This window comes from Drosophila novamexicana, unplaced genomic scaffold (genome assembly GCF_003285875.2).
Source record: "Drosophila novamexicana strain 15010-1031.04,08,12 unplaced genomic scaffold, DnovRS2.1 tig00000689-arrow-pilon, whole genome shotgun sequence".
Taxonomy (NCBI): domain Eukaryota; kingdom Metazoa; phylum Arthropoda; class Insecta; order Diptera; family Drosophilidae; genus Drosophila; species Drosophila novamexicana.
This window is the reverse complement of record NW_020824818.1, coordinates 1,182,746-1,206,207: the sequence shown is the minus strand read 5'-3', so window position 1 is coordinate 1,206,207 and position 23,462 is coordinate 1,182,746. Positions and strand designations below refer to the sequence as shown.

At 35.2% G+C, this 23,462-nt stretch overlaps 1 protein-coding gene and 1 non-coding gene across 9 annotated transcripts in view; both read right to left on the bottom strand.

The window, feature by feature from the left end:
- The window catches only part of LOC115763086 (mucin-12), a 47,345-nt gene extending 26,837 nt beyond the window's left edge, over positions 1-20,508 (bottom strand). For 6 of the 8 annotated variants that reach the window (XM_030705520.1, XM_030705523.1, XM_030705524.1 and 3 more), the window contains exon 1: positions 20,479-20,508. The gene's annotated coding sequence lies outside the window, so the exon portion shown is untranslated. Of the gene's footprint in view, positions 1-20,060; positions 20,265-20,353 lie in introns of those variants that run through there. The other 2 variants (XM_030705517.1, XM_030705518.1) reach the window with 2 other exon arrangements.
- On the bottom strand, positions 4,106-4,303 carry LOC115763311. The gene has a single exon (XR_004017899.1). It is a non-coding gene; the product is annotated as a U2 spliceosomal RNA (small nuclear RNA).
- Positions 20,509-23,462: the final 2,954 nt, after the last annotated feature.

Below are 23,462 nucleotides of genomic sequence, written 5' to 3'. Positions count from 1 at the left end.
TGTTCGTTTGCAGTTCACTTGTTGGACTCAAAGATTTGCATAATTGGCGCACAATCGTATGTGTTTTTTCGTGTGTTCTTATTTGAATTTTCTCAATACAAACAGAAACAGAAGCACGCGCGTGTCGGACCATGCGTCAGTTTGACAGCAACCATAAATACTAAAGACTTAGGCAACAAACTTGGTTGCAAGTGTGAAAAAACTTCGGTAGCAAGCAAGGCGACAGCAATCAAAAACTGGATATACATAAAAAGAAAAAAAAGAAAACAAATATCTCAGTGCTATATATCAATTTTTGCTGCAGATTTGTCGATAGCTAGATAATTTTAATGACATCAAATGTTGCAATATTTATGCTATTCGTATACTTTTTACCCTATTCAGTGGTAAATAAGCTTAATGCAAATTCTTTGAAAAAAGTTGTTAATTTGTATAGCACGCAATTTTAATCAAATACAATATGTTACTCTTTTTAAAATTTTAAAATTCCCATTTTTCTGAAGTCCACATATCTTTTAATTAACGCTCAGCAACAATTATTTACTTCCTTGCTTTGTCAATTTATCTAAGTTTAATGCTTATCTGTTCTCCTTTCAACATTAATCTTTGACTTCAAACATTGGCCGATTTTTATACATATATGCACGTACAATATACATGTCTCAATTTTCAGTATCTGTAATCTCTTTGATGTTTGGCTCAATCTTTCAGCAAAACTCTTGCTACAATTCAATTATAAATACTTTTTGATTAAAGTGCCGCACATTAAATAGCAACGCCCCGTACTTCAATTGATATATATATATATATATATATATATATATATACATATATGTATATATATATGTATGTGTATAGAGCTTGCTATATGCATACATTCACATATATAAACCGCAAGTTGGCTGGCAATTTGTGTGCTTTTGTGCTTCCGTCTGCGTCATTTTATCCATATTATAAATCTAACTCGATACCAGAGGCTGTGCTATTGTTGTTGTTGGTTTTATTAAGATGTTTTGTTTGCGGCTTTTTTCTATTGGAAAATAAATTCATTTTTAATATATTTTTTTTTTACCTTTTTACAATTGTTTCAACTATTTTGTGGTCGCCGCGTACCGCAATGCTTTCGTTTAGCGTCTGTTATTTTGTACACGCAAATATATCTTTTGGACTTACTCCGACTTCCGCATGGGTACCTGAGGGTGGGGGCTGTGGCTAGGCAAATGCGCAAATCTTTTAATTATATGGCGCATTATAAGGCGACCTGTTGAGCACCCGCACTTGCAGCTTGTGGGCGTTCTCCGGTTATTTGCATTGATTAATTAGTTAAATGAGTCAATTGCATTTAATTAAGCGACATTTATTGAACACAAATTTATGGCTTTGTTAATGTAATGTGCTGTTAGACAGTTGTAAAATGAATGGCAACTGGTTTGCTGCACGTTACACACGGACAATTCTCTGAATATTTTTCATTGCCCGCCTTTGTCTTGCCAAATTGCAAACAAAATTACATAATTGAGTGTGCCAAAAGCGCAGACAAAGTTTTGAGTATATTTGTATGTACTGTTTGGTACAAAAGTTTCCACCTTTCAGACATTCACACTCTGCCCACAATTCCAGCGAAAACTGGTAATTGTTGTGTTATAATTTATCCGAGTTGCTGTTGTGACAAAAGTAACAGATATATTATAGACAGCACTATATCTTCCGTCTAATGAAAATTACATTTTATGGTTTCCTGCAACGCCTACTAAACTGTGTGTGCGAGTGTTTAAGTGTGTGTTTGTTTGGTGTCAATTTCACACATGTCGTATGCGTAATTTTGCATCGCCGATGCGTATGCGTAATGTCTCATGAAATTGGAGCCGACGCTTGTGTAATTTCCCGGGTAAAAGTGTTCAGAAAGTGCGACGTGAAAGTTGGCGCTGTGAAAAACATTTTGGGAAATCATCGCTCACAAATTGTTGATAATTTACGTTAAGTTTGCTTTGCTACCGTTACTTCTTAACACTTGCGCTTGACTTCATTTCACGGGTGTAGTTGTTGTTGTTGTTATTATTTTCGACAATAAGTCAAATATTTGCGCTTTTGATTAACAGAAAAGCTCAACAAAGCCCCAAATGACAGCTATGTGCGACTCTTTTTGTTATTTGTGTGCCCATTAAATGCGAACAGTCTGCAGATTTTTGTTGGATATGCAAAGTTGGGATATTTAGTTGATTTGTCAATGAATGAACATTTTGACATAATTTTTTACAGGCTTGTACAATTTTTAATATATTTAGACAAATCGTCGAGGTTAAACGTCTCCAAAAATACAATCTACAAAATAATTAATAAAAATGGGGTATTTGCGTTCTATATTAATATAGAGATGTATTTCATGCCCTGATTTATCTATTTATATTTATCGAATGGATTGATGTGATTTTATCAGTATGTACTAAAATAAATATATTGCAACTTGTTAGCTATGTACTTTCACAAATTAAGCAGCTACTCTTCCACATCTGCTCACTAATTTCATAAATTTATTCGTAATATGCTCTGCTCAACATGATAATGAAGCCGCAGCCAGCTGCGCCGATTATTTCCGCATGCAACTGAAAAATTGTACTGAAATGCGAAACAAAGAATGAAAATTGAAATTATTCGACCGAAAGCACAAAACAGAACAAACAAAGAACCAAAAACAAAAAACAACAAACCGAATAATTTGAGCTGTCAAAAAACTGACAGACTGACGAATTGCCTGACAGTTTTTGTTTCTTACATATATTTTTGTTACTTAATTTATTAAATGCATTTCAAAATTGCTCTCAACTGTGTTTCGTTTCTGTTAAGTTTTTTGTGCGGCAAAGAACTGACGTACAATTAAATTAACCGTTATGTTGTGTAATTTCGGACAGGCTAACGGCACCAACAATATTTTCCAGCGGTAATTGCGCTTTATTAACACACAGATCTTCCGAGCTCTGGTGCATGTTATATGTCAGTTTAAACAAAAGACTTAAGCACCGAACTTGCTGTAATGGGCACACAAAAAATAAAGCCAAACTTGTTAACTGGCAAAAACCCTTGCGATTTCTTTTATATTCAACAGAATTTGTGAGTCATTACGCAAAACACGGGGAGTATTTCATGACGAAACGCAAACGCACTTCGAACTTGATTTACATAGCGAGAATATTTATATATACCAATACGTATTATATATATATATATATTCTTAATTAGCATGACGATGTGAGGCCTCAGACGACGGCATATTTTGGTTACCCGGTCAGAAACGCCCACGTATACGGTATATGTATAAATGTTAATGTATATACATATATATTTTTATAGGTATATACAGGTACGATTTATGCAGCTGCTTTTTAAATTTTATTTTTGAGCTGCCTTCTGGGGACGGGGCTACAATTAAATGGCCATCATGCTTAGCTACAGCTACACTTGCACTTTAATAACAGGTTTTTGGCGCATCTACATAGTCGCATGTTTCGTGTGTCTGTTGCTTTAGTTGTTGCTGTATCTGTGTATCTATATCTGTAAATCTGTCCGCCCTGCGTATGCGACTGACATCGAGTGTCATAACTTGAGCAGCGCTCTAAAACTAAGACTGGAACGCCTTCAAAGTCAAGTTCAATGACGTACTCGCCATGAGGTACTTTAAATGGTTGTGAATGTGCCTGTTTTGGCTCGCCAAGCGATAAGATTAGACTTGTATTTGTACACAAACAAAATGCTGACGATCACATATGTATAAGCACATGCACACAGTCGAAACCTAATAACAGCAACTTGTTAACTAATTTATGTGATAGGGCTGATTGCAAACCGTATTGATTTGCATATCTAATAGGCGATAACTGCTGCTGTTGCATATAATTATAAGTCAGATATAAAGGGGTAAATAAATGTTTCTAGATTGTGTGAACTTTTATGTCATCTAACTAAGATTGAACTTTCCCGCCCGTTTAATGGGCATTTTTTGGTAGAGCGTAAATCGCCACAAAGTATTCCCCTCCTTAGCTTAGAAATAAACCCATATACTTATTATAAGTACACTTGAAGCCTTTGAGGCCGAGCTATAAATTTATTATTTAGTTGGGCCGAAGTCCCGGCGGTACTGCAATACCGGGCCAACCCTTGACAGAGGTGGAGCAAGCCCCTAAAGCACTCTGTCAAATTTCAAAAATCAGTTTAACATTACTTGTTCTCCAATGGAGAAACTATCAGATGTTAAGCTGATAAGAACAGATACTACACTTTGATCTTAGCCATTAGGCCGAGAAGCGATAACTTTCAAAGTGTTTCCTTACAAGACTCCATATGCCAGTAGCTTTAACCAGTTTTGAATTTTTAGAGACGTATGTGTGTAAAAATAAAATCATATTGCCTACTTAGAGGTTGATTAAATACACCTTTCGATACATAATTCCTTAAGAGTTAAATCGTTTTTTGGGTAAGATTCTTGACTTTAGCTTTTCTCTCTACGAGCTTAATAAATCTGGTATATTCATTGATCGTAAATTTTTTGTCGGGCCTGGCTGCATATTTGCCGGGCTTATTATAAATTAATTATAAAATAAGAATATTTATTAGGAAGATTAAAAACATTTGCAAATTTTCTATATATCAAGAGACTTTGTCGTGTTAATGCATATCAAATGTACGACCTTTAGTTGTTATTTTGTTGATGGTGATCCACTTTCCATGGCTGCTTTTCCCTCGACCAACTGATGTCCATCAACTGTCACTTAAGTGCTGCCAATTCGGGCGTTTACCGCCCATTTTTGTACTTTTCTTTTCCATTCGCCATTGATGCCACACTTTCATTTGTATTGTGTTAGAACAGTTGAATAATGTGCGAAATTTGCTTTTATTTTTACGGCCATTTGCCAGTTGACAATAGACCAAACAAATCTTTAACTTTCTTTACCTAAGCTCCACAAACGACTTTCATGTTACCCACCATGCATATAATTATAGAGCACCCAATGTGAGTACATATACGAGTACTCGAAATTTACGGCTTTGCTTTACTTTGATTAAGTTGTTTCCATTGCCCATTGTGCGGCTGGCAATTGAGACCAGACTTGGGCTCAAGAAGTTTTGTAGAATGTGTCATAAAACAGCGCAAATCTGTCAGAGATCTGTCTCACAGCACAGAAGCGTAGGTGAAAGTTGTTTTTTTCTTGTTTTATTTCTATTTAATTCTCTTTTCACATAATTTTTTCTTATTTTTTTTTTTGGTTTCTTATTGAGAGTTAGTACTTTAAAATACTTAAAGGTACTTGGTGAATGATATTTGCGTGCAAAAATTTGAATGCCTCCGAGACGGGGAGATTGAAAGTTCTCTTGAATGAGTGGGTGTGTGAGGAATAGAAAAACCCCACAGCCTCATTTTTTTAATGGGTAAAAGTGAATAGAAAGAAAATTAGGAATGAAGAGCGAAATTGTTTATTGTTAATGCTAATAACATCAAAAGAGTAATGAAATGAATATTTATTCTGTTTCTTATGTTTATAACTGAAAATATGACTTAAGGTCTTTACTCAAAATAATAAATTAATTATTATTAATAAAATTATTGCATTAATTGCAATTTCAATATAACCTTAAAAAGATCTATTTAAGATATAGCATAAAATAAAAGACTAAAAAAATGTTATTTTGCTTTAAAAACAGAACTTACGTCAATATAAAAAAAAATGCAAACATTTAAATTCTACAATTACTTATAAACCACCTTGGAAATGTCCCAAAACCAAGTCAATGTAGCAATTTTGTAGGTAGAATAAGAGGCACAACCCTCCAGCAAATTGATTTACATTTGCAGGCGCCTGCTTTGTCATATCCTGCTAATAAAGTTTACAACGTTTAGGCCGCCTTCAGGCTGACTGCCAAAATGGTAACTGGCCCATAAATAAAGTCAGCAAACGGCACTTATCAGACGACCGAAATCAAGCCAACATACGTTACAACGTACAGCCACACCCCCTGAAAACGCCCACGCATGCGGTGCAATGTGACAAAATAAATGAGCCGCAACCGCCGACGAACAGCTCACAAAATAATAAAAAATCCCCGTCACAAGAAAAAACGAATTCAGGAACTGCATATTAAATGAAGCGTAACGAGCACAGGAAAAAAGTTGCCACACAACGTCTAAGGGATATGAGACGAATAGGGGGAATTGGTTTGGTAACCCTACTCGTAGGGCCAAAAGTTAATTACATGCGACGCCTACAACGGAAATGCCAGCGACTTGTTAAGGTTTCTGTGTGTGGTCAACAAGTCTTGGCCTGTGTGTTGCTTTTTTTTTTGTTGAAATTGAAATATGAGCTGATTTATCTGTGGTCAGTTTGCAAAAATGTTTATATACCCTACATGAGGAAGGGAACGGGTTGTATACAGCTTATATAGCGTGCGTTGCAGTTTACTTAAGATGAGTTTAAAAAAGATAAATTTTCAATTTCAATTTAACTTTTTAACCATTTTAAAGAGTTTGAATATGTGACTGTGTTTCCCAAAAAGTCCACAGAAATGTTTGTACTAAATAAAATGATACAAAGTTGGCCAAAGCTTAACTTACTTTTACACTTAAAAGTTGAATTAAAGCTTAACAAAAGCAAATACAATTCTTAAAGAGTTTTGAAAGCTTAGCTTAATCAAATAAAATATATGCAGTGACTGCAATGCGCCGCTTTTTGAGTTTAAAAACTTGACCAATCTTAACTCTTTTTTCTTCCACTTGAATTTTACTTGTAGCTTCTTTTGAGCAGATTTTGAAGAGCTATTTAAGCCAGACTTAATTGCTGTGTAGAAACTCCTAAACATACTGACAAATCATTAAAATTAATTGCCGCTGACCCAGATTCTGATGTCTAAAAATGAAAGTATATACACGCAGCAGACTGAAATTAATTTCCCAAGGTTTCATGGACTAGCTATTTAATGCCTTACAGCTTATATTAAATAAGTAAGTAAGGTATCTTAATGTTGTGATCCCTTGACATTCGCATTCTTAATGGTTTTTATGGCTGTTGGCAACATACAATTTAACACTTTTACTTTTTTTTTGTTGCACAGCTGACAATAAGAAATTATAATTTACATAATAATTTAGCGGCATTTGTTGATTGATTTCTGTTGGTCAGCCTTGAAGCTCAACTGAAAGCCCCCGAAAATTTGTAGTTATCGCCATGTTGGCGCGCTTGTCGCTTGAGTCTTTTGTATGCCCTTAATTGGATAAGGCAAAACGAAAAAAAAAAATTCAAAACATGCAAAAATTGAACAGCTACATAAAGTAGATAGCCAGATTTGCATATGGTGTTGGCGGAATTTGCATGAAATCTGCGCAAAATGCCGAGCAAAACTCTTTTTAATGCTGGGTGGCAGCTGCTTAGATACCCATAGCCTGATTATAAGTTGGACAAGCGGATTTACATAAATGGGTTCGAATATATCACTGTTTTCCAAAGCAAAGGATGGTCTTGTGATCATTTTGGCATAAGATTAGTTGAATGCATGTTTAAAGTGGGCAGATAGCTGAGCTATAATTAATCCAATTGCGTTAAATATGGGGAACTTGTGAACAATTTATTGTCTGTAGAAAACATGTTGGGCTTTGATTAATGTGAGCTACATTTGCAGTAGAAATTTGGGCGGTTTGCAAAAATTATCATTGAGTAAAATTTTTAATCTCAAAGTAGTAAATTAAAACTAAGTTATTATTTCATTGTTAAACAATTTTTATTATTCTTTCAATAGAAGCAACAATTTAAGAAAGCCAAATCATAAGTTTTCTATAATTTCAATGAATTTCTTTGAATAATTGGAACACTTTTCTATTATATAACAAATTTTAAAGTATTCGCTTATATTTTATTAAATAATATTTAATTAATGTATGTATTTATACACATTAACATAATAATAAGTCTGCTCGAAAGATTTTTACATTATATAATTATTTTCAGTAGTAAAACGGTAGCATGGTGATATTTTGTGTTATATAATATTCTAATATCATTTCATTTAAAATATTTTGACATAATTTTTTAAATAAAATCAATTAAAGACCAGTCGCATCATCTTCCTGTTTCAAAAACTGGCTTGCTTAGCCAAAACCATATCAGATCTCTTAAGTAGCTGAAATGTTGTCTGTCGACTTAAGATTGTTGTGACAGTTCAATGCTAAGGCTATATTCCAAATATCTTTCACACACTATTTGCCTACTTTATTGTACAGTTGTGCTGTTATTTTAGTATAATTTCCAATTCCATCACGATATTTACTAAACATAATAACTCATTAGGCTAACTCAAATGAAATTAGGTATTCTGTGTGTTTCGCATCCCTCAACTTTTATTGGCAAGCTTTTTGCTTAGGCACAGCCAAAATTTGCATATCGATTGTCAATATTGTACGTTGTACTATGGCGTTGACCCGTACCACACTCGAAGAACTCGTTTCGCAATAGCCACAGTCACAGTTGTATTTCCCATCAGCCTCTTTCATCTGTGATTGAGTAAGGTTAGGTAGCACGGCTTCTAAATTCTCTCGATGTGTGAGTGATGAGTGCCAGTCACCAAACGAGCCACAGTTCGAGACCTCAAGTTACCTAACGCCACGTTCTATGCAGATCAGTAATAAAACCATCCCCACCCCAGCTCCGACCTATACTGGCTAAGCGTGGGCGGCTTTTCGATGATGACAAATTTTGTGCGCACACGTGTGCCCAGATCAAAAAAGATCTGTCGGCATTGCGTCATATTTTGTTGGTCACTTTTTCAATTGAATTGGTGATTTGGGCATTTGAGCAACGGGCCACTTTATGCCATATTCCACATGAGCCACACGTTGGCCATAAAACTGCAGCTTATGGCCGCTTTAGCTAAGATACAATATATATACAAGTAAAAAAAAAAAAATTGAGGAACTGGAATTGTCTCAAACATGGAAATGACCAAAATACTTAAGTGCACGTCTTCGTCTGGCTATAAAGATTTTGATCTTTATGAGCAATCGGTGGCGGGGGTGGTTGCATTGCATACGCGCAGATGCTTTAGTTCTATGACCTTTTTGGCCAAACAATGCCAATTGTAAGATACACTATATTCCAAATAGTTTTAGATGGCTGGCATTTGATTAGCGCTGACACTTTGCCCATAAATAACCAGCTAAAACATGTGGTCCCAGAAGGCAGCGCCTGTCGAGCGCTGCCTGACACGCAAAAGTACTTAACAATGACCAAAGAGTACTTAAAAAGCTAAAAATGGTCAACGACAAACTAGAAATGGCAGACAAGCCACAACACAGAGCCTAACAAGCCACCAAGTCTTGGCTGTCTGCCTGCCAGCGTGCTGCTTGTGCTGCTGCTGCGGCTGGTGCTTCTTCTTCTCTTACCTTGGCCAAGACAAAAGGATGCTATTGAGGCTGAGGCAGCTGCTTAGAATTTTTATTTTGCAGCAGCAGGAAATAAGCTGCAGCTCCTTTTAAAGCTAACCAAGGCCTTATAAATACAAACAAACGGTACCGGGGTGGAGGTAGGGGTGAAGTGAGGGTTTATTTTTTGCTGAAGAATCTCAACCTGGGACTACAGGCTGCCTAAGTGCTGCAGCTTGTTAGGCCTTTCTTTCTCTGTCTCTGTCTCGTTGTGTGAGAAATCATTTTGAGTTGTCTTATTTTATACCCTGTCAATGAAAATTCCAATAAAGGGGAATAGTGAAATTGGGCTTATATTCATAACAGGCAACTATCACATATATATTATTTTTGAGTATTTATTAGAAGACTTACATTCGCTTGTTGTATGGCTATCAATTTATATGGCGAGCGATATATCAGAAATAAAACAAATTGTTTCTAAATTAAGAAAAGAAAATGATCTCATTGCATTTTTTCTTCATAAAAATTATTCATAATTTATAATTTAATGCTCGTTTCATATAATGATATATTCAACAGTAATTAAATAATAAAATAAATTGAGTAAATATTGGAAGCAGCGTGTTCAAGTGGAATCCATATGTTTTAGCAGAAGGAATGATTTACTTTAAAGGGTATCTTTAAGTGAGGCAGTCTTAAAACTCTTACTTATTTTTTTGCCGCTGCTGCTGTTGCTGCTGTTATTTCGCTTGTTCCTTTGTAGCTGTCTTTAAAAATAGTTTATCGCCCGATCGCGCATTTATTTCGTTTGTCTCTGTCGAAGTGTGGCCGCTGCGCCCACCGCTTACACCCCCCGCCTCACCGTCTCCTGCTGCAGCAACAAAGTTAATGCTGTCAAGATAGCAAAAAGGAAATCAATGCGAAGCTTGTTGTTATTGTTGCCGCTGTTGTTATTGGTGCTGCTCTAAGGGCTTTTATGTGAGCCACATGATAAATGCAAGGCAATGCCATAACAACACTCTAACAGCAGCTTGAACAGCTGCTGCAACAAATGTTACTGCAGTACAGGAAATGGAAATGCATTGAAGGGAGTCTCAAGTCCTCCCCTCACTTTATTTTCTGGCCCAGGTTTTGGGCCTTTTTGTTTGCTTTCGGCTTGAGCAAAATATTCTAAATTGCTGATTAACACGCCTGGCCAACGCCAGCGGCTAGTGGCCAACGAGACTTGGCTTAGTCATGCAGCTCGTTTGGATTTTGAAAAGCTGCAACTTTGCCTGAGCAACTCGTGAACGGAAGGAGCTGCATATAGTATTGCTACCATTTGGGTCTAATGAGATGTTTTTTGTAATGACTTGTAATAAGTGTTTGAACAGATGACATCAGTATATCAAATGGAATATGCATTGACATATGAATAGAGTTTTACTTTGAGAGCTGACAAGTACACGACAAGTGCATAGAGGAAATACCTTCATATTTTATGACCTCATCTCTTAAAGAAAGAATTAAAGAAAGCTCATTGTTACTAGAATGCAAATAAATATATATTTTCTGATTTTATCTCCAAAAAAATTTATTTATTCTGAATCTATCTACTAACTTAAACGAAGAATTTGTGTTCTTTTTTTTTAATTATTCCTATAATAATATATTACAATTTTTAACGAAATTGAAAAGAAATAAGTAAAGGCAAGAGAGAAGAGGATGCGTAAATTTGTCAACATAACTCTGCATTGATGTATTAAAAATGTATTAAATAAAATTAAGAAAAAGGCTACAGAATTTCTTACATAAGTTAATAATAGATTTGAATTATTAAAATAAATTGTTGATGTTATTGTTTTTGTTTAGGTGCTTATCAGTTTAGCTGGGTTGACATAATAATCTCTCAAACTTATCGCGGTTACAGTCCTAAATCTGTAAATATCAATTTACTTTTAACATCTAAATCAATCGATTCCTTTGGTATTTTACCACGCTCCTTTCCCAACATAAATCTTAAAATTTGATATACGCTTTCGCTCTGGCTCATTTATCACCACACGGTGTCCACAATAAACGCCAGCACATCTTTCACCTAAAAGCTCGAACTGGAGCACCTATAAAAAGTCGATCTATCTATAACATATGTTCATTGGCGATACGAATGAGTTTTTAATGGTCTGCAATGGACAGACGCTGTTGTCTTCAAATTAAATAATAAAGCGCAAAAAATTAATTATGACAAATAGCAAAGCGAAACTTTTCATTTCGGCTATCCCCCAGGCAGCCCGTTTCAGTTTAGAAAGAGAGAGAAATGGAACCCGAACGAGACTCAAGCAAACTTAAGCGAAATGAGCAAAAATCACACGGCGCAGATCGTCAATAGGCAATAATCAATACGAATGAGTTGTAAGGAAAAGTGGAAAAGTGAAAGCGACAGCAGGCAGAATGAAAACACGATAAAAAGCAATGCTATTTTCCTTTTGTTGTTATTATAAAGAAAATTACGTTTATTGTCTCTAGAGTGGCGCAACTGCAGCAGTGGATGAAGGCATATGAAAAATCTGTAAAATTATATTGCAGTTCCGCAATTTTGGACACCGCTACCGAGATTAGGTAACGGTGCTTATGAAAGCTTCAAAATGCTTGCAGGCCTGCAACAGATACACACATACCCACTGCGGAGCCACATGCGGCGTTGGGCCGATCCCCCAAAATTAACTTGTGTATGGCTGATAATTTGAGCGGGGCTTTCAACCTGCATTGAACCTGCCCATGGCTCATTAGCAGCATGACTAAACAAGTAATAACAGCATAAATGATGTAGGTACTCGACCAACACATCGAGTCAATTAATTTTGAAGGTCAGGGCAAGTCTATTAACAGGCAAACACTAGCAGCCCGATTCCAAATTCAAAATTGTTTACTTCCTTACCCAGTTTTTGCACCTCAAACGATACACAATGTGCTCTTTTTGTCAATACTCGATACTCGGTACTCGCGATTCTAGGTCAATAACAGCCTTCACGTGTGCCGCCTGAAATTTACATATTTCACACTCTGTGGGCCATTATATAATTCCCAATTAGCCCGCATTATTAACTTTAAACTTGAACTTCTTTTGGCCAAAAACAATTTTATTGGCAGTGCGCATAGAAATTATTGCCTGAGTGGCGCCCCATTATGAAAATTGAGACATTGAATTTGAAGCGTTTTAAAACGCACCAAAACGCATTCAAGTCGCATGATTTGCCAATTTTGTATGGGCGTTAGTATGATTAAATTTTTGTCCAGTTTAAAGGTCAAGTTTAAAGTAAATTAGGTTATGCCCATTTAGCATTTTTTTAAACTAAACGTTTGTTTTTAAGTAATAATGGAGTGAGGATACCCAATGAAATTAATATAAAAAAAAACTGTGAGACCTTTAGTTGTATAAATTCAATATTCTGAGAAGAACTCGAAGATAAAACTTAATATATCTCATAATTTAACATTACTTAATTATTTAAGAATGAAAAAAAGACAATCACAATTTTGTGTTACTTTCTGAAGACGTTACGGATTTTTATAAATGTGAAAAGTTATGAGGTAATATAAAACCTCAGCTGTAAACTGTTAAAAAATGATAGTCTATTGTTTAAAAGGTTTTTTACCTTTGACATTGAATTCATTCATACTCCATGCAGCTAATTTGCATACATATAAGCTTTATATTAACAATAATTTCAATTATTAATACATTATAGTTTATTTTAAAATATTTTTATCTTATTTTGCATATATTTATTAAAAATCTTAATTATGTTCTCCATTGCCCAAGTATATTTTGCGTGCTGCATGCAATTTGTCAGATTTGTTTATTTTGTTTTTTAATTATTAATAAGTCATTAGCACGTCAAAAATTTAATTGCCAGCATACAAATTATGTTGCAGTTGCTTGTGCACATAAATATGCCTTTCAAACACATACCTGTTGCTTAATATTAATTAATTTGTTCCTAATTGTATAATTAATATGTCTGAGCTGCACCATAATGAAATGCCTAGCTCTGGTGCGGTATAAATTAAACAACTGTTTGAAACATTGAATAACTGGGTTACCGGGTAAAATCGCAGCCTGAAGTCTGTTTTGATGTTTTCTTTTTAGAAATCGTGTAAAAGTTAATTGCATTTTGTGGTTGAAGATAATTGAAAAATGGTTGTGCATTGTGTTTAGCTTCCGATTATTAAACATTTATTGATTTATTAAATCACTAACAGAAAGCGCAAGTGAAAACGGATACGAGATGCGGGGATGTTTAACAAAAATAAAACAAAACGATTTTAATTTAAAAATGTAAATGAAGAATTTAATTATTTATTAATTTACCTCAAAATATTATACCCTTGAGAGTAAAACAATTTTTTTTTAGAATCTCTTAAATCTTCTCATTTAATTAGCATTATCATACATTCAACTACCGTATCTTAGAGATCTTATAACAATTTTCATTGGCACTGAAACATTTTGCAAGCCAATCAACTCAAGAGCGTGAAATGTAAAAGCTCCGGGACACTCAAAAAATTAAAAGATATTTAAGTGTATACTATATTAAAAAAAAACATACCAAAAACAAAATAAATGTTTGCCAAGCAAAAAGAAAAAAACTGTACAAAAAGCAGAGGAAAAAAAAAAAACAACGAAACAAATTAAAGCATGAAAAACAAGTCATAAAAATGCCGAAACTATAATAACAACAACTTGAAGAGCTCCGACTAAGACAAAAATGTTACAAATTTTCTAGTTATTGTTGTTGTTTTTGCTGTTGCCGCTGTTGATTGCGCAGTCAAAGACCTTCATGCTGGTAATTGGCAGCACAGTTGAAATACAACTTCTCCCCGAAAAAAAAAAACACTAAAAGCGAAATAAAGAGAATTCTGCACATAATTATGCAAAAAATCAGCGACAGCAGCAGGAGCTGCTCGCTGGGCTGACCTGGCCGAACTTGGACCCTATCTAATGGGATTGCCATGATTGTTTTTTTTTTTTTGTTTTGGCCATTTTATAGGCTTTAGCTGGCAGTTAGACATTGCAAATATTTCGCCAAAAAATTGTCTTCAATGAGACCGAAACCGGACAAGACAATGGCCGTAGTACAAAAGCTCGAGTCTGCTCCGCTCTTTATAGCCATTGTAATTGTCTGCAATTATAACAATTCGCACAGCCTCAACCTCAGCCTCCGTCTCAGCGGGTGGTAATAGGAATGAGGATGGAGCGGGGCACTGGCCCGGCTTGGCCTGGCCTGGCATGGCCTGGCAATTTTCTCCACATCGCATTTTGCTCGCCTGTGTTTTTTTTTTTTTTGCTGATTTCATCAAATGACGTCAATAAACACATTTTCGTTAATTTTTTTTTGCAATTTTTTTTTTGCTGTCATTTTGTCTCTGTTTTCTGCCGCTGTTGTTTTTATGACACTCTCTGGTAGGCTTTAGACTACACACTAATAATTGCCATTTGGTATTGCCGACTTGTCATCAATCCTGAGCGGTTTTGCGTTGTCAGTTGTAAGGCGATCGCCGCTGATTTGTGTGACTGCAGCCATAAACTATAAGTTTTTGTGCTTTTTTGCTAAGCGGCTTTGATCTACTGGACATTTTTTAGTTATCTTGCTGCTATGGCTTGGATAGCTCCTAGTTAGTTCAATGACACTGCCGGGGTGCTGATTTGATTGCTCATTTAAATTGTATGTATGCGTGTGAGTGTGTGATGAGTGACGTGCGACGTGCGACGACGGTTTTGAAATTTAGACAATTGCTAAAACAATTTATGTTAGCTTTCACCTGACAAGCTCTAGAAATGCAAGATTAACAAGCTGCGTTGGTTCAAATAATCAATTTAATTTGGATTGGCCAGTTTGCGTCTTAAGTCTTCTGTTTATTTCTTTTACATTGGGTGAATATAAGTTCAAAATCATTAATAAAGTTTGTTAAGTATCTAAAATATAAATTGTTGTTTACCAAAGAAAATGCATTTATCAACCAACGAAAGCATTTTTTTTAAATTACTTTATTATTTTCTGATTTTATGATTATTAGAAAGAGTTCAGGCTTAATTTTTTTTAAAAATCTTGTTTGCTATATATATTTATTATTATCAGAGTGAACTTTAGTTGCAACATCTAAAGTTATAACATTTACTTTATTAGAATGTAAGAAAGATAATCAAAATTCAATTCTTAATGCATACAAATTAGCAATGCAAATAATGCACCCCTTGCGCTGATAACTGGGCAATCAATTCGCTTACATATTGTTTTATGACTCAAAGAAATTTGCATTTTATGGCCCAAACAGAGCCAACACCCACAACATCGCATTGCACATACACAAATTGATGCCCGTTCACCCGAACTCCGTCCTACATCTGGGCTATAGCCTGCCCAGCATGCATATCGAATGAAGCTATAAAATGTTTAATTGCCAGCTAAAGCGCTGTGTGTGGCTGCTCGGCCAACCCGGGCATAAAGATAAATATGCATACATGAGTTTCTGGCCAGCTGCTGGAGCTATACAAATTGGATGCATGCCGGCACATCGAGCAGCAATAAAATTGTAATTTCCATTTCTAATATACATATACATATTTATGTAAGCTCAGCTGGTTGGAATTGAGTTACTAAAGAGCTGTTAAAGGTACAGACAATGCAACAGATTGTTTTCATATTTCTCGTTTCACATCTCTTTCACAATGCCGAAGTGAACAAAAAGCCTAATTGAAGGCAATTTAAATTGATTAACCTAAACGTAAACCCACCACATCAGACAAAAACTTGTCCTAGGTTGGGCTACGATTTCATTTTCGAGTGTTGACTGCTAACTGCTAACTGCGGAGGTGTAGCCGCTGAAGTTTTTAGCTGCTCTTTCAATTGGCATTGTCTAAAAGGAAAAAAAAAACAACTAAAATAGTCGTGTAGGTCGCTTGTCATATGGTTGGCAATATCTTGAATATGGTAGCGTGTTTTGAGGTGTTTATGGTTTAATTAAGCATGATGAAAAAATGAAAGGCACTCATGTCGAACAATGCCACAGAAGCATTGTCAAAACAGAAGACTTAAGAAACAAACTTGACTCGAATCGTACGGAACAGTTAATTAGGAACACGGCGGTAATTAAGTCGATTTAAGACTGAAACAACTCATGTGCACAGAAAATCGCAGCCCAAATAAAAAGCCTTGAAGCTAGCCTAGAAATACTTCGATTCCTGATGTCATCCGTTACGCGACTTCGCAGCTTTTCCATGAAACAATTTATATTTGTATCCTGTCTGCCGCAAAAAATTAATGCGAGAGAATCCAACCCAAAAGCCACATTAAAGTTTTATTTTTATTTTTTCATATTTCCCAATTCAAATGCAAACAAATTGCAAATGGCTTGACGTCTGCCAAAGTTCATTGGAATTTGTTTTCTATGCAAAACGCAGCTAGCTCTTGATTTATAAAGAATTTTTTTGTATCGTATGATAATTTCTGTATTTTCGGGTTTTTTGCTTTTGAGCATTTGAAATAGCAATGTGCAGGCCATAAAAGGCAAAGCTAATAATTATGACTTTGAAACGTTTGAATATGTCGGTTTTGTGTTTTATGTTCACTTTTTTCATCCTTAGCTTTGTTATTTTTTTTCGTATTTTACGCTAATTTCAAAAGCATTGGCAAACAATGCAAAAATATTTTGTCAGATACCCGAATTAAATTCACTGCAAATGCAAATGCTATGCTTGGGTGTGGTGTCAAAAACACCATTAAATTATTGATTAAACGAAAAAAAAAACGGTTGTAGATTTTGGGCAACGTTTACATTAGACCTTTTTGGGCTCTCAATCCCGAGAGGGGCGCTATTAAATGAAGTGACAGGCATATGAAACTGTCGCCGATTATAAAAAAATGAGATTATTCAATGTGCGACTCGGAGATTCTACGTCATTGTTTTTAGATTATATTCTGTCAAAAAGTGTAGGACAGCTTCTGCTAATGCCATAGTTTTGAAGGACTCATTTCTACCCAATAATAAATACCTAAAGACATGTAAATGATTAAAAAGTCACGAATTGAGCATCAGGCAAACCAATTTGTAATGACAACTATTTCATAGCAGGTGCCGATAAAGAAAAAGAGACTTTCGACTTGAAGAGAAGTTTAAAATGTGATTTAACATCTGTCTTTATTGAATATGGGAGCAGTTTTTAATAAGTATAAAGTAAACAAAAATAAAATAAACTCTAGTAGCGACTGCAAAATACTCTGTAATAATATTAGCAGAGACTATGCGGTAAACAAAAGCAGCGTCTTCTTTGACTAATGTAGTTAACCTTAATATTTATAAATTATTAATATATCTTTTCCAGTAACTTATTGCATACCTTTTGAATATATTTTGAAAGAAATATACATAGGCTTGGCGATTGGAACAACCCAAAGACTGCCACGTGTTGCTCAAAAACTTTGACACAGCTTGACAAAAAGTGCTTTTTGTGATTGCAGTGTTGAAATGCGCTTAATGTCAGCAACAACCCGTCCGACAGACTGACAGATAGACAGACAGACAGTTCTGGGCATGACATTCAAGCAGCTGATAAATTGGCAAAAAAGGCGCGTGGCAATAAAAATTATCGTAGGCTATGACGCGGCACAAGGTAATGCAATATGGTTGGTGCTAGAATTCCGCACCCAGTTTTTTTTTCTTTTTTCGTGATATCTTTAGAGGTGACAATTGGGGCCAACACCTTTTGCCAATGGTAATTTGCGCTAATGTACGCCACAAAGTTCTTTATGTGACACTGGCTGAGCTCTAGGCCATTGCTTGGGCATTTGATGCAGCCATAAATATGAGGGTTAGCTGGATATTCGCAGAGATATAGGCGATATGCTTGTCAATCAACAAGTTGAGGCGCAAGCCATTTAAAATCTGATTTTGACTAATTTAATATACAAACGGCAGCCCACGATTATTAGCTACCCTCTTAAATATTAACATATTTTATAAATATACGTTTATGTATACGTTTATATATCTTCTAAAAGAACAAATCAGCAAAAAAAAGGGAACAACTACAACTATCTACATATGGCAAATGGATGACTAATGGCCAGCGTCTGGGCAAATTGTGAACTCATGCACACACTAGAATCATTGAACTTTAATTGTAAGAAAAAAGATTTTAATTTTATTTCTTATGATTCATGGCGACTGAGCAAATGTATATGTACGATCAAGTTTGTTGCCTAAGTCTTTTGTTTTAGTGTAGGACAAAACGAAATAAGAAATGCTGAAAATTACAATTCATGGTCTTAGGAGTAAGGGCCTGAGAAAAATCTTAAGTTAATGAACGTCGGGTGGGTGAGAAAGACAAATGTAAATGTGGTGTAATATTTAGCTGCCGGAAGTAATGAGTATACGTATGTGGACGCTTTAACCCGCTTAGAGGATATACGCAATTAGCAAATGGCAGATTATGTTTAAGAGTATAATTTGCTTACAAGTTTACGACCTCTAAATAATTCTTTGTGGCTGTACATTTTTCTTTAAGAGAAAATGTAACTTATAGCAATAATTATGAGAAGCAGGTAATAACTACAATACTAAATAACTAAAGAAATGAATTTTTTCTTGTGATAATAAATTAAAAACAAAGAACAATGGTTGTAAATTGAAAGAATTGCGGACAGGCAAGCCGATGGCTTTTTGTGTCAGTCAACTTTCTTGTAAAGGTTGTAAAATTTTAGAAAATTTTACCATTACAGTTAAGTTAAATTCAAATTTATAAATGTAGCTATCTTATAAATTTGTATATCCATGTCACAATGCATCTATTACAAAGAGCCATAATCCCTGATTGAGTGCTTCTAACGCTTTAACTGCAATTATAGCACATAAATTTGGCAAACAGCTTTGTTATTTATTATACGTTCATATTTAATCGCGCATAAATATTAAAAAAAAAAGAGCGAAAAAATTGATTGCCATTTGTGCTGGCAATGGACAAAACGGTAAATATATAAATCAAAAGACGAATTGCACGTACCTGCCGCGATAGTCAGACGTTGATAGCGCTTTTTAGCATGTGCCTTACATTCAGCCGAAGTCCACTGAAGGCGTTTTAGGCTTATGCTTAAAGTGTTGTATTTGTTGTTGTTGTTGCTTTTGTTTCGGCTCAAACTCTGTTGAGCTGCAAAGAGCGGCCAACAACAAACCCAAATGCACTGGCGATTGGCATCAATGTCGCTTGGCCGCTTTTTAAGCTGCAATTTTTTTCTGTTTTATATTTTATTTTCTGATTACGTTTTTTTTTAAGACACACACGCACACAAACACACATGCAGGCAACTCAAAACGCGTGGTTTCAACGTTTTTTCTCTTGTTTGTATAGAAAAAACGCGTAGTCAGCAAAGCATTGGCATAAAAATGATTGAAAAATATATATTTTATGTATAAAAAATTAATTTTCAATGATTTTTATGCCATAGCAAGTGGGCGAGCAGCTAAAGAAACTGAAAAAGTATTAACAGCTGTTCGTGGGCTATGCAAGGCAATAACAGACAAACTTCTGAGCGTTGCACTTGAAAAACTATGCAAAAGTAAGCCTTTCCCTTTTTTTGTGTTTTGCTAGGCCAACCTGTCGCGTTTCGTCTTTCACTTTCTTTACAATTGTTTTTTAACGGAATTTAACTTTTGCTGCTTAGTCTTTGTGACTATGTATATATAAAAAAAGGAAAAACGCGGCGTTTTAAATACGCTTGTTTTGCGTTTCACACTCAACGCTTGGCTACACTTCAATTCACGTAGAGTTCAACTAGGGTACTGGGATTTTGCCGCAGACTGACATCAGCCAGTGCCAAAGAGGTTTACGTAGTCACAACTGCAAGTTTTTTGTTGAATTGTTTAATGTTTATTTTTGCTTTGTATATTTTGCATTGTTTTCTTTATATTATTTATTACTTTTTGTTTTTGAAGTGTTCTTGTTTTTTTCGCACTAGTTCAACGCCTGCGCTAAATGTGCTTTTATTGTATGTATATTTAATGTTTGGAACTCGAACTCGTTTTGTTTTTAGCTTGTCAAGTACTTTGTGTATCTTGTGCTCAACCGAACCGTCTGTCTCGCACGCCAACGCTATACTAAAAGAGTTTTTAGCTTGGCCCGCGCGTTAAATAAGCCGCCGTCTGACAGCTGGCCCGACTGCCTGCCTTCCTGCCTGCCCCAGCTAACTTGGCCCGTAGCTGTGTCTCAGTCTGGCTGCCTAGCCAATGGATGATGTCAGCTTTTCTGCCAGAGAACGAGTGTATTTCAAAGAGCAGCGAGTGCTGGCTAAAGAGCGAATTTAGCTCTCTTTACTATTTGCTTGAATTAGTATCTACTTGTATTGATCTGCACCCACTTTAAGTAGTTACTCTGTGTTGCATATGACAGCAGATAACTAATTGGTTATTACAATTTTTATATATAGGTATGTGCAAAAGTAACCAAAGCATTGTAATAAAAGTTGATTTATTGTTGGCATCCCTAAAAAGGAGCTGCACATTTAAGCTGCGTAGTTCAAAGTAATTCCTATGAAGTCATGAATTCTTTACGAAAACTATATTGAAAGCCTATCCTCTAGAAAAGGGAGCTTTTGAAGAATATATTCTTTGATATATTCTTTGCCTGTTTTTTATTGCTTATCTTATTATTATTTGCTATATTGTTGGCATTAAGCTTATATAATTTATAACACAGGCAATTATATTACGTAAGGGAAATATTAAAAACCAGTTGTCATTTTATTTAAATGCATTTCAATATCCTAATTATTTATTTCAATTATTATTATATTGTAAAAGAGTATCCAGGTATAGAGTACTAACAGTTATCACAATCGGCCCCTCATATATTATTATTTAAATTATTTTTAAAATTATTAAATATAATGAATTATATAATTATGTATCTGTTGAGTGCTTAAAATATTTATTAAGTAATATATTTTAATTTTATTGAATATTTCATATTTAAAATGAGCTTAGCATTTATTATTAATTAAAAAAGGATTATCGACGATCAAATTTATACTTAACTGCAATTTCTTACATTTGTATAAATTCTTAGTTAAATTATTTATTTTTTATTAAAGACATATTTATAGATTAATTCTTATAGTTATATAGCTTTTTAAGTGTCTAAACGCGAAACTCGACAACCCTGTTGCTCGCTCTTAAGAGCTGTGCTCTTTACGCTCTTGGCCGGCATTTTTTGTACATGCTCAACGCTCGCACATAGAAAATAACAAACCGGCATTTGTGACCGGCGTGCTCTCGTAAGTAAATAGCGTAACGCAACGTAACGTAACGCTCAGCAAGCTTAACTTTTAAAAGATTATTTAAATTCATGTCGTATGCAATGCCATTGAACCAAAAAAATTATTGATATACTATACACATTTAGACAAGCTGCTGCTAAAATTCGGAATATCATAAAAGTTGTACTTTTTGGTAATATAATATAAAACCACAGGTGTCTGGTCTTTGTATGAGCATGTGATATTTAAAAATAAGCGTCAGCACATTTCTTAATTAATTCTTACATCTTCTGGCCATAAGTCATAATTAATGGCGCAACCATTGCCAATCGATTCCATTGACGCTACAGAATTAAGCCATTAATTAGAACAGCAGCCAACATTTGATATGCCCCAATGCTGCACGTAGGCCGTGCCCCAATGCAGTTTACAATTCGCCAAGTCTAGACTGGAGTCTTGGCTACCTACTCGTTGTAGTAGCTATGGGTACAAGCTACCCCTACCCCCCACTATAGCACTTACTCATTAACTACACGCACTGGCATAACAAAATGCATGTCAAGTTCAGGCAAGTAACGCTCGGCGCTCACCCGTGGAAGGTCTATTGCGGCGCTCGGGCGTGAAGATCGAACTGAGAACAGATACAAATGGCCCTTTTGCATTTATCTGTATCTAAAAAGCTGCAATTGCAGTTGTATTAATTGTATATATGTAGATAACTACATATATAACTACATAGATTTCTATGGTCGTTAGATTTTCAGCATGACCATCACAGACGAGGGTTGTTCAGCAGGGAATTTGGTTAAATACAGACTACCGAACTGTAACAATTAGTAAGATCCGAAATATGAAACGAGTAGTAAAAGCATATGTAACTACGTGTATTTGAGTACTTTTGAGTAGTAAATATTCTGTCAGATTCACTATATGTACCGAGAGTGATAATAATGTATGGAATTAGTACTATTCAGTTTAAATTGTAAATTTGAAAGCGTCTGGGTTAACAATCTGAGAGTATGCTTAGCTAAAAAAGCGTTGTCAGTAAGCATACGTTGTATTGAAGAGCACTTCTACGTGCTACAGGAACTTTTTAAAACTTATATTATTTTCAATCAACCCTCGCTGTTATGGTTGTTATAGCTGTTGGCCTGGCCCTGTCAATATCTATGCTTGTAGCGTGGCTTTCGCTACACGCGCCAGTTGACCCTTTGGGGCTTTGGGTTCAAAACGTGTCGCTAGCGGTGGCGGTTTCGCATTGGGGATTGCAATTGGGGATTCGTATTTGGTTACGGATTCGGTTATTGAAACAGCAGAGACCAGTCAGGCATGGCTAAAATAAAAATGTTGTCACGCCGTTTGGAAATACTCGCAATTGTATTCGGCTACAAATTTTCAACAAATCGCATTTGAAAGTTATGCGCCCCTGAGTCGATTTATAGGTACCTTTTGTGTTCCTTTTTTTTCTTCTTCTTAGTTTTGGTTGAGTGTGAGCCAACAAATTGCCAGCAACTTTTATATAAATGATTTTTTTATTAAGGTAGCGAACGCCTTTTGTTTCTACATATGGAAATTGTGTCCTTTTTGGTAAGGAAATCGTTATTAATGGAACGTTATTAACGAATATGGTTAATGTGAGTGGTAAATAGGCATAAATATTAGCACTTTTAGTTTACTTAACTACGTTTCTAGAAGTTCTGCAAAGGATTAAAGAAATTATTTCTTTAAATTGTTTTAAATATTTGTGGATATATCTTATGTTTGTCCCTTATGAA